The sequence below is a fragment of the Lygodium microphyllum genome, chromosome 8 (genome assembly GCF_053477565.2).
Source record: "Lygodium microphyllum isolate KBCC chromosome 8, Lygodium_microphyllum_v1.1.10, whole genome shotgun sequence".
NCBI lineage: Eukaryota > Viridiplantae > Streptophyta > Polypodiopsida > Schizaeales > Lygodiaceae > Lygodium > Lygodium microphyllum.
Window position 1 is genome coordinate 44,072,098 of NC_141142.1, and position 11,194 is coordinate 44,083,291.

Sequence of the window (11,194 nt, forward strand, 5' to 3'; positions counted from 1 at the left end):
TCAAAGTGACCCACTTCACAAGAAGAAACCATAAGCTTTTCTCCTGATCTTCTTGAAGTCTGCATCACTCCACCCTTCCTACCTAGACATGGTACTCAAATAACGACCAATCTGTAAATACTCTCTTGTATACAAAGACTCATCAAAACTTTCCAAAGTAGACACGTGACAAAAATGATTAGCATACATGGCTGAAATATCAACCCCATCATCAATGCAATAAAAATCCATGTCATCATACCTCGCTCGTGAAATCATATCGGCTACTGGGTTGTCTTTACCTGCTATATGCCTAAACTCAGGATTCATGGATTTTATGTACCCAATCCATCTAAACATGGAAATATCTAGAATAGAACAACTCGTGATCATACCTAGATGAGGAAAACAATTAGTCTCGATCACCACAGCAGCTCCAATGAAGTACTCTTTGTCATTCTTGAGAGTCGTGACAACTCCTAGGAGCTCCCTCTTAATCTATGGATACTTGTGATATCGCTCATTTAGGACTTTTGCCCCAAAATGAATAGCATACCTATTCCCATCTACATCATCTTGGCCAGTATCAATAGTAAGAACAATAGGTCTCCCACACTCATAGTCTACTTTTTGAAGAGTTGGAGAAACTCTCAATAATTTCTTCAGTTTCTCCATAGCTTTAGTATGTCTCTTCTCCCAAGAAAAATGTTTCCCTTTCCTCAAGAGCTGGTAGAGATCATCTGCAATATGAGCAAAATGAGGAATCCAAATAAGATAAAACACACAAGCTCCAAGAGACCTGCAAACCTCCGAAGTAGAAGAGCAAGTCTCTGCAATCTTCTCTATGGTATCAATCTTCTTAGGGGAAGGCTTCCTGCCATAATATCCACATATATGTCCAACAATCAAAACCTCTCTGGCACCAAAAATAGACTTCAACCCTGACAAGGTGTAATGTGCTTGCCTATCCGTTGTCCAAGCATGTTTTAGTGGTCCATCAAGAAACGAATTTAAGCCTTGCCGCTCGGCACTCCCAGGGAATGTTCCAGGGTTTGTTGCCTAGGGTTTCCTGAGTTCACCTCACAATGGAACGTTCACGGCCAAACCCACTAGGATTGACTTGAAATCTGGGTTCCTAGGGCCAAGATCTCCTAAAAGCATTCTAGCATCAGATTTTGTTTATGTGCGACATTTAAAATTAACCTCATTAATTAATCCTTTTAGGGAACAGGGTTCGTTTGCGTAATTTATAGCACAGACACGAAAAAAAACAAGCAGTCCTTTTGACAAACAAGTTCCTTAACTTATCTTCAAGTTAATATTTGTCTCCTACCCATACATGAGAATTATATATCCCTTCTCTTCAACAAAAGTACTGGTATAAATCACATGGCACCATAATTTCCATCCTTTATCTAGAATAGGATCTTCCAATGTCCCAGAAATTTAGCTCACGACAGTCTACAATTCGGTTTCGGTCAGCAAGGGGTGTCTAGAGCTCCACTAACCCCAAGCGACCTAGGAGTGAGACACAACTTCCGTGGTTGGCCTTTTCACCACTCGACCTTCGGCCCATGAATCGAGCAGTGCCCTCTTGGAGTAATCTTAATTAATATCACTTAATTAATCCACCCATGAAAAATATCATTTCTTAATTAATCCAATTAAGAATCAAGCATAATCAAGGCAATCAACCCTAATATCATCTTTTAGGAAAACATTCATGTATTCCCATGGTGACTTGTCATTAAAGTCATTTGCCATGCTTTTACCATCCAACACAAGGACTTTGAATATTTATCCAAATCACAAATGCAACAATCAGTTGATTGCAAAAAGCATTTAGGGTGTTGTTCAATCAACCAACAAAACTATTTGTATTTTTCCCAAACAATACAAGAATAGACGCGATAATAATTCCACCACATATTCGCTCTCCCCCTTGGGATAAAAGAGCGCTTCTATGAAAAATTTACTTAATACTTGTATGCACAATTCCTAATGTTATTATTTTTACAATTATGCTATTCATAACCCCTAATCAACTGCTCTACCAACAAATAAGCCTTACGCAACTAAGTGTAATTAACTTCCCTTAATACATGTACATTGCAAACTCCATCTTTCAAATATGTGAGAACAGGCTTATCCCTTACCATGACCTATTATCGTACATCATAGCATGGGCCTAATGTATCTCATGCGAGAAAAAAAGAAAGCATCTATCAATTTAGAAATACATTACTTTTACGACCGGAACTGTAGTTGGATTGACAGTGATGCCTTCGCCCAAAGCTTCGTTGCTAGTTGTAGGATTGCCATCGCACGCAACATTCTTTTCTTGGAGGCCATCTTCCGCAAGTAGACTCAAGAGATTAAGAATGCATAATAGATTCAAGATGGGAGAGTCTAAGAGAAGATGGTTAAGTTGTGGATCGAGATAGAGGGAATTGTGTATCCTCTCGCGGTAACTCTTCTCTCTCTCTCTCTCTCTCTCTCTCTCTCTCTCTCTCTCTCTCTCTCTCTCTCTCTCTCTCTCTCTCTCTCTCTCTCTCTCTCTCTCTCTCTCTCTCTCTCTCTCTCTCTCTCTCTCTCTCTCTCTCTCTCTCTCTCTCTCTCTCTCTCTCTCTCAATCTCTTGGAGGGGTATCCTTCTCTCAACCTCTCTCTTGTAGCCTTTCGGGGTCTCCTTATGCTCCCTTGTGCCTCCCCATGCCTCATATTTATAGTGAATTAGAGAAGAGGAGATGAGGCTGAGAACAAGAGTTCTTGGTGGAGGGACTCTTGGAAAACTCAATGATCTGATGCTTAGCTCATAAATCTGATGGTTCCATTGGCTCCAAAAGGGGGGTAGAACCTCAAGACACTTGGTTGGAAATATTTTAGATCACTCCTTTCTCCCTATTTGAAGTGTTGTCTACTGCCTGTAGACTATGATCACGGCGCGCGCGATTTTGTCAATCACTCTCCTTATCTTTTTTCTTTTTATAAAATCTCCAAAACTAACTAAAACATCACTTTTTTTTTCTTTTAAATGACATTCAGTTCTAGAAATCTCCATATCTTTTTAGGATAATATGCAAAATATCTAGAATATGCTAGTTTTGCCCAAAATCTAACATTTTTGGACCATCCAAACTATACACATTAATACTAGTGATTAATATGGCTCATAAGTCTCTTTCATGTTGTAAATTTCATGAAGGGTGGCTACGGTGCTTGTCAATCTGAGAAAAATATCAGATTTATGACTCTCGATTTTTTTAAAAATATATTTTTAATTAAATAAAAGTCCCAACCAATCTATCGACTCAAACAGCCACATGATACCCCAAAATCATCTAATTCCGGAGAGCTTGGCACCCCAGTGGCTGCGCAAGAAGAGATCAATGCACCATCTCTGCCACTAAAGCCACCCTCAGTACCCTAAAGCAACACGAGACACACGGATCAGACTATGGAGCTACCCTTAGACACATCACTATCAAGTCTGCTGCCCCTCGAACCATTATTGCCTAGTTCAATTCCACCCCAACCATCAGCAGGTCTTAGGCCTTCCTACAAGTGACGTTCATTCATATTGGTCAGCAAGGACCTTGCTAAGAATACAAGAGATGACTTGGTGATTTGCATCAAGCTCTTGGATAACACCTTTACCACATTTTCTAGGAGCTACGAAAGACTTGACCTCGGCTTGCTTGATGAACCCCTTGCGGGGCTGAGGTTTGTTCCTTGTCTTGTACTTGGGAAGAATACGAGTTTATGACTGTAACATCCCCCAAAGTCTCAAAGGATTTGATCGATAATGGTGAAATCTCAAAAGAGCACGTGTTCATCAGATGACTAATAACATCACATCGTAAGCCCCAAAGGCTTGCATTAACCATTGAGCTTGAGGAACTCACTCGCCTCGCTGACTCTAACTCCTCGTTCTTACAAAAATGGTGTAGCCTACGTCTCCAATAGGAGAAATAGGGTTGCCAAATAATGACTAATGCTGAGCAACGACATGCCATCAAAACAACTGAGTAGGACCCCAACTTACGTAGCACCAACCTCTTTCAGGGTCTTAGCCATCACCTGAAACAGACACCTAGACAACTACCATCCTTACATTGTTTGTATCCTTAGAGAAGAGGAGCTACATGTGGCTAGCCGCATCAAATCGGGTGATTTTCTAATAGATGTCCTAACTTACATTGCCCAAGTATGCATTACTCCTCGTAATCTTGATTGTCATGCCCACTTACAATACAATCTTGATTTCTATGATTGGCTTATGCCCAAGTAAATAGCACCCTACTGTGCTCAAATGTCTTGCCTCTCCCATGTCTAATCCTAGGAAGGATTCTTCTCATTCCCAAGGAGGGAGGGGGTAAGGTGAAGTAAGGTAAAGTGAAATCAAGGTAAAGTGTCATAAAATCGTGGAAATGAATAGAATTGCTCGAAGGAAAATTCTCTTTTTATGCTTACAGCATGTTCTTCTTTCCATACCTGTAATAGTTTATCTTCCAACAAGAAAATTTCTTAAGAATACTAATGGTGAACCATGATATATGACAGGAATCTAAAATGGCAGGGCAAGATAAAGGTAGCAAGCTTTCGTTCATGGAGTAAGAGCAAGCTAAGTATGGCTTGACGGTAGAAATGAGGGACTATAGCCAGGCTACAACCAATTCACATTCAAGCATGGCATAAACGTAGAAGATGCCATCATGGAAGAGCCGCCCATAAAACAACTCATGGACTAGTGTAGCCTACAGAAGTATGGAGAGAAGGTCATGCAAGCGGTCAACTACGAAAAGTGTGCAGAATTTCTGAGGAACTTTAATGCCAAAAGGAACTGTGGCATGGTGACAATCAAGAAAGGGAAAGAAGCCCACCAAGTGGAGGTGGAATTGAGCCCTACAGTGGTGGAGAAGGCCCTAGGTTTGACTAGCAGAATAGAGCGATGCCCAAAGAGGGACATGTATAGCATGCTAGGGATGAACAAGGCTTCCATACACACAATGGATGGGATAATCTTAGCGAACATCCCAAATCCTAAGATCAAGCTACAGGAAAAAATGGTCCATGCTCTCTTTTCCAATCAAAGGTACAATGCCCTTATGAGCAGAATTGGGGTGCCGTTGTTTGAGAGCATCGCAGCGGGATCCCCAAATGAAATAGATTGGAACACCTTCGTGCAAAAAACTATTGAAATCTTAGCAAAAGCTTTGACCACCGTTAGAGTAGTGGCAGGAGGGGAATCCTTGGCCTCCACAGCAAGATCAGCCCAAAAGAAGTCCTCCTCCAAGGCATCCACCATCAAGTTCACTGGAATCCTAACGGCCATCATCCAGGAGGCATTGAAGGACATAGAGGGAGGTGGAGAGGGAGTAGGGAAAACCCATCAGATTGATTGCCTCATGTTGAACAGGTACAGTCCAATGAAAGGAATATAAGTGATAGGGAAGAGCAGCAGACGCAGTCCCGGCCAAGGAGAGCCGAAGGCGCAGAAGAAGGGAAACCCATCAAAGCTACAGAAGGAGACGAAAGAAACAATGACAAGGGAGGAACAGGTGGCGAGTTGAGGAAGGCCCAAAAAGAGTCCAAGAAGGCTGAAGATGAGAGAAAGAGAAAATCATAGCAAGAGGCATAAGAGTGAAGGAGAAAGGAGGATGAATACATGGTGGAGGCCATGCACAAGTCTGTAGAGGAGACCCATGGTCCCAGAGAAATAGCCACCTTGTGTCCATGGCACAAAGGTGAACCAAGCGGCAATGCTGAAGTAGACCCAGTTGTTGCGGGGAAGGGCAATGCCCTGTTGCATCCCCTCCCTTTGATTCTCACACCTCAGGCCACCAAGACCACATCCACAACACAAGAGCCAGCGCCTACCATGGACACCACTCAGCTCATGTCCATGATGCAATTCCTAGTCACGAAAGTACAAGAGGTGGCGCCAAGGGCAGGAGCCAAAAGGTTGGCTATGGCAGACTCCAAGTCAAGGCAAGACCCAAAGCGGGAAAGGTTGGAGGCATCCACCACCATAGCACCACCAATGATGCCCCCAGTTGCGGACTATGATGCATATGTGGCTGAACTCCTAGCCAGCTAAAGAAGGCTAAGGAAGAGAATAAGGTTGCGGCTATGGAACTAGAGGCCTAAAGAGAAGTTTCCACGGCTCTATGGCTAGAGATGACATGTCAAGTCGTGGAGCATCAGAAAGAAATTTGAAACCTGAAGGAGCAACTCAGTGCCAAAGAAAAGGAAGCACAAGAGAATGAAGATCGCCTAAGGAAAATGCTAGAGAATGAAGCCCAAGACCTAGTGGCGAAGCAGCAGGACCACAAGTTGCTCGTCCAATGATACGTTGAGCTCTAGCAACAGATGGCATGGGTGGAAGCTATGTATGCAAAACTATGGGAGAGCCTGCAAGAAGGAGACTAGGCATTAGAAGAATTACGCCAAAAATAGGAGGATGCATTGGCATTCCAGTTGTGGTCTGTAATGGAGCAGCAAGGAAGGCTGGAGAGAGAAATAGGAGTCATGTCAGAAATGAAGGAAGAGGCCATAGATAGAGCCACAAGAAGACTACAACATGACCTAGGAGGTGGAGGCACTAATGACCATGGCCATGACTGAAAGAAAGTTGCAGCTAGTGGAGCTAGAAAGCTGCGTGCAAACTACTGAAGATCTATCAAAAAGGATCGCAGAAGCCTACTAGTAGTGCTCCGTGACTGAGCAAGGTAGGAGGATAGCAGAAGAGCAGCTGAACCACCAAGATAAAGAGAAGACCCAAATGTTGGAAGTGCAGAATGAGCAGCAACAGGTGGTAATGATGTTGTCTCAGGAGATGGAGACGGGTAAAAAAGATCTGGAAGAGAATGCACAGCAGTGGGAGAGGCGCAACTTTAAAAGAGTGTGAGGATTGACAGAGTGTCTGGTAGTATCGGAGTGTGAGAGGATGCTCGCAATATCCAGAGCTGAGGCTGCTGAAGCGTGCTCCAACATGCAGAGGCAAGCCTTTTTGAGCATTATGCTTCATGTCACACAAGTTGGAGGCAAGGATTCGGTGGAGAGAATGAAAAGAAAGTTGGAATTAAGAACCATAGCTTTAAGGTTGCTTAACAGGCCCATGCCACTATGTGAGGATCAGCATCCCATCAACTAGCCGTAAGAGCTAACTATTTGGCAATAGCAGGAGATCCAATCCCGACCCTTTGAGTTCTTCTTCCTCTACCCATGAGCTTTGGACCGAGTCTTACCCTTGGAGGTTGTGGAAAGGATCATTCCTTTGGGTAACACTCTAGCAAATCGATGGGTTGAGCAGCAAAGCATTATAATCACACAATTAAGGTAGGAGCTCATGGACTACTGGCAAGACAAGTTCTATCAATTTCCCAAAATCGTCCGAGGTTATGAGGCGCAACCAAAGTGGCAGAGGAGGATTTGGGACACCAATTTTGATGCATGGATGGCCTTTTGCGGCCCAGTATAGGAAGAACAGAATGATCCTATCTACATGCCCTACCCTCATAGACACTAAGTGGATTACGATAGGAGGATGCATGGTAGGTAGGACTTTTTGAAAATCTACAATGTCAATGCAACAACTCCCAAGGAATGCATAACCTTTAGAGCAAGGGACTTGCGCCCTTCCATCAACCGCTTCCTCGAGGATTTCTCTTCCTGCCCAGACCCAACCTTCATAACTACTTGTAATTTTCTTAGGATCATTAGGTTTTTCTTAAACAAAAGCCAGTAGCCAAGGAAACCCACCTTCCCCCACTCTTTTTTGCCATTAACCTAGGAATAGATAGATGCGCTATGGCTAGGCTCATGATGAGGGTAACCCTACTTTCCTTGATTTGTATGAGGATTCTTGAAGACATGAGCGATACCCACTTTACGAGGTGCAATCATCCTTTCTTGTCAACCACACCTCTTAATGCAAAGGCTAACATCAATGAATACCTACAGAGCCGCACCTTTTTTACTAAGTCCCTAAGACATCCTCGCGAATCGTCCTAGGAAGATCTAGGTAGAGCCTGAGAGCACCCCTTGCATCCAAGTGTTAGCTATAATTATCTACATTTTTTTTTAAAAAGTGAAAACACTAAGTCCCCCCAAAAGCACCTTAAGCGCCACAATCACTACACCTAGGGTTTTCGTACCTAGCCCTGTCCCCCACGACACATGCTTAGGGCACATCAAGGGCATGGCATACCTAGTAAGGTAATTCTTGCCAATGGTTTGACCTATCACCCTACGCCCCCTACAATGCACCTCCCTTATGCACAAACTATGTCCTCAAGTGTAGGACACACCGAGGGCTTGGACCCATCTCCCAGTCCTACAAGCATTGGCACCACGTACTCCACAGTAAGGCAGACACACCCCGAGGTAGTGCACCTTCTTTTCTTTCCAGGTACAAACCAAGCCTCCCGACCACCAACCCCACAAACCCCATCATCCATGCAATGCACTCCCCATCTTACACAACATGCCACCATGCAGGCACAACCAATCAAGGTGTAGATGCAACAGCCCTAGTCAAAAAGTGAATGAAGAAGCTCATTTGGAGCATCACAAGAGAAGGAAACCGCAGAAGGCTAAGCGATGGATCCCGCCAACACAATATTCAATTTCAAAGATGGACCTGCCCATCAGCCTCTCTTAACACCAGGACTCATTCCCAACTCAAGGGCCTTCCAATTCCATAAATCCCTCCGAGACACCTCCCAACATGGCTCGTATACGAACTCAAAAATCCACCTGACTATCCCTACAACACCATCCGACTCACCACCCAACAAAAATGCCATGGGATTGGCACTCAACTAGGAGGGGATAATGTTAACCCTTAGATGAACAAGGTGGAAAAGTCGAAAATCCAAAAAATCTAACGCAAAAGACAAGTCCAAGGCAAAAGTGGAATGAAAGACGAAGGCGCATCAAGAAAAAATCGAGAAATACAAAAAGTGTGAAAAAGTCCTAAACCAAGGAGAGAGGCGCACAAGAAAAAGTGCAAGTTAATACTTTTATAAAAGAGCACAAGGCGCACCACGATTTATTTTAAGAGCGCCCATGGGCTCTCACCCATGCAAATTGTAAAGGTAGATGGGCGGTAGGAAAGAAGCTAGAAAGATAGGAGAATAATGGAAAAAATGGCCTAGGCTATGGCCGGCCATGTAAAAAGGGGATGACCACCCAAGGGAAAGAGGGTTTTGTATATAAAGTTCAAAAAGTGAATGAGAGCTCATTCTTTGGTGTGTGGCAAAGTGGATTCTTCTTCTTCTTCTCTTCTTCTCTTCTCTTGCTAGCTTGTGAGTGCTTAAGGGAGGGAGTTTGAGTGAGTGAGGGAGTGAGTGTGTGAGAGTGAGAGATCTTGGAGGTGAAGCCCTGCTTTATCTTCTCTCTTCTTCTTCTCTTCTCTTCTCTCATCTCGCGTATGGCTATGGAGGATAGAGCTTGGAGGTGGAGGTTTGAGGATGCTTGATCTTGCATCAAGAATCGTGGAGCTATTGGAGTGCTTGGGAGAGGAAGCAACTCAATCGGGCATCAAGGTAAGCTCACTACACTCATAAAGAGGTATGGTGCATCGACTATGTGAGAGGTAGCCATTAGCGCTCGCTTGAAACACTTGAACAATAAGTTGTCCATGGGTCTTGGTGGTTGAGCTTGAGCTCGCCTCTACATTAAGCTCCAAGTTTATCACTATTAGCCTGTGTTTGAAGCTTGCCTCAGTAGAGCTGGAGCTATTTATCTCATTTGCCATTGTAATAAAGTTGCTTTCAGAATCTTCACATATGTACCCAGTGTGAGAATTGGATTGGTTGATTTCAGATGAATCAGTGTCTATTTTATCAGAACCTTTAGGTGGAGCGGGTTTGTGATTTTCTACAACAACATCATTTGTGAAAGGGAAAGCAACTGCTCCCTACAAGCTAACCAACCCTTGACCATCAATAGTTATTGTCTTTCCATCTGGACCAATAAACACCAACTGTGAAATCCCTTTCACATCAAAATACTAAGAAAGACTTCTAATGGAGCTATCATTGAAAGGCAGAGCAAGCCATGGCATTCCATCAAAGTACTCTGTAAAATATTCCACATCCCTATCACTAGATAGAAATATGATCTCAAAATCCTCACCACGGATCTTCAGTTCATTATAAACAAATTTCAACTTAGGGGTGACCCTTCGACAAGGAGGGCACCAATGAGTTGAAAAGTAGAGGCCTATTGTCTTGCCTATGAGGTAGGCAACTTTGACCTCTCCATACTTTGAAAGCACATAATCCCTTTCCTTAGCAAGAAGAAGTGACTCAAGGGTTAGGCCTCATTCTTGGCATCTTCTTCTTGCTTCAAATCTTCAAGTCTTTCAGTAGTAAAAGGATATGCTTCAATTCCATACTTGTAAAGAAGCTCCACACCCTCACTCTACATAGTATCCAATATTATCAAAGTAGGTATGCCTTCAACTTCAAACCATTGACTAAGTACTTTTTTGATTTCCAAATCACTATATGTGGCACATGCTCCAATTCATCTTCAAGGAAACATGCAATTTTCTCTTTTGCTATCAGCCATGATCATGGTGGTGTGATGAAAGATCAATCTTTAGCAACCAAAGATCTAGCTTAGAAACTGTTGCAGCATGGTCAAAGCTTTGGGGTTGAACAATTAGTCAAAAAATCACATTCCTTGGTATCACTGAAGCCATCAGCATGTCCTTTCTCTGAATATGATAATCTTATCAATTGTCAGAGATCTAAAATGCAGGCACTAGTGTCTGAACATCCTAATATCCTAGTCTCTAATGCAACTCAGATAGGTATGGAAGTACAACTATCATCGAAGGGAGGTGCTGTAATTTAGATACCTAGCTCACAACATAAACTTTTCAAGTTTGGTTCTCCAAGCAAGCTAAATCCATAGAGGCCATAATAAGCATGCAAAAAATCTGGTACTCCCCCTAGATAATTGCTAAAACCACCAAACTCACTTTGATAGCTTAATAAAAAGGCATGCAATGCATTTGTATAAGTGCAAGCATCTAAGGTGGATTATTTTTGGAAAATGTATGAACCTTAGCTTATGTATGGTGGCTTTTCAAATATTAGGAAGTAAAAATGGATGTTTGGCTTTTTAGTTTCACAACAATATTTAGATATATAAGGTGGATGCAAGGGGTGGAAGTTATGATGGTTATGAATGAATTTCTA

General features: G+C 42.9%; 1 pseudogene; it reads right to left on the reverse strand.

Moving 5' to 3' along the window:
- Positions 1-6,646: 6,646 nt before the first annotated feature.
- On the reverse strand, positions 6,647-10,628 carry LOC148032219 (putative nucleoredoxin 1; annotated as a pseudogene).
- Between the last annotated feature and the right edge of the window lie 566 nt (positions 10,629-11,194).